This window comes from Echinops telfairi, unplaced genomic scaffold, assembly GCF_000313985.2.
Source record: "Echinops telfairi isolate 266 unplaced genomic scaffold, ASM31398v2 ScPeMD7_7468;HRSCAF=8506_0, whole genome shotgun sequence".
Lineage (NCBI taxonomy): Eukaryota > Metazoa > Chordata > Mammalia > Afrosoricida > Tenrecidae > Echinops > Echinops telfairi.
The window spans coordinates 34,697,541-34,699,030 of NW_022111369.1; positions in this window are offsets into that span (position 1 = coordinate 34,697,541).

The following is a 1,490-nucleotide window of genomic DNA, read 5'->3' on the forward strand; positions in this document are numbered from 1 at the left end:
CTTCAAGCTTTTTAAGACCCCAGATGCTATATCTTTTGATAGCCGGGCACCATCAGCTTTCTTCACCACATTTGCTTATTCACCTGCTTTGTCTTCAGCGGTTGTGTGGGGAAGGTGAGCATCACAGAATGCCAATTTAATAAAAGGAAGTATTCTTGCATTGAGGGAGTACTTGAGTGGAGGCCCAATGGGTAGGACACTGTTCTGTAGACTCTATAGACTACCATTCTCCCCAAGAATGTTGCAGCCTGTAGCACCCCACCTTCATCAGATTTTTAGTAGACTTATTTTCCCTGTTTCATACCCATCATGATCTCTGGTGCCAGACATGGGGTGCCGTGTTAAGTTGATCATTTCATATGCTCTTTGCTTGGGGTCCATAGTCCTGAGAACCACCAGAGTGATAGCAAGATCCATAGAGGCTTATGTCTTTAATAAACTCAGTGTGACATAGACTGTCTCTCTCTCTCTCTCTCTTTTATTGCATACCTGCAATAGTCCCCTTGTGATGCAGGATGGACCACCTGGAGAACACTAGTGGAGCACCCACTGCCATCAAGTCAATTCTGAATAATAGGGACTCTACAGGGTAGAGTGGAATTGCCCCTGTGGCTTTCTGAAGCTGTAAATCTCTATGGTTGCAGAAAGCCTCATCTTTCTTTCACCCAGCAGGTGCTGGCTTTGACCTGCTAACTGAGACGTTACTATGGCCCACTGAGTAACCCACTATGCCACCGGAGTTCCAGGAAAGCTCCTTTTGTGGGTTTCATAAATCCGAGACCATCTGACTGGGTAACACACCTGCTTTGCTTCTCCTTAGGCCCGTGCTTAAATGTGTTTTTTATGTTTTCTACATTCAGATGCAGGATGGCACCAAAAAGGACAAGGGAAGTGCCATTTGCCCCAAGAGGGATTAACTTCTTCTTCTTCTTTTTTTAAAATTTATATTGTAAGTCTTTTCAATATCTCAATGAGCATCTTTGAACTTTATCCACCAATATCATCACTTGATCTTCCAAAGTAAGGGGCAGGGTAACAGAAGGGGAGTAGACTAGAGCCAATGATGAGAGCCATTAGCTGGAGCATCAGGTTGAGATGACTTGATAGCTATTGGTTGAATCATTGTGGTCCTATTAGAGTAAACTATGCTAATAAGATTTTCCACGGCTAGTATTTTGGAAGAAGACAACCAAAACCAAACTAACTGCCACGGAGTCAATCCTGATTTATCCCCAACTTACAGGACTGGGGTGGAACTGTCCTAGTGGGTTTCAGAGACTGTACCTTTCTAATGGGTGTAGAAAGCATCATTTCCTCATGGAGCGACTTGTGGTTTTCACCTTCTGATCTTGTTCTCAGCAGCCCACCATCTGACCACGACTCCATCGGGGCTCCTGGAAGAAGATAGCCAAGCCTTCCCAGCCCCCCAGCAGTCTCAAATCTTCAACTTTTTGTTTGGCAACTGAGCACAGTGGTACTTGTACCATCTA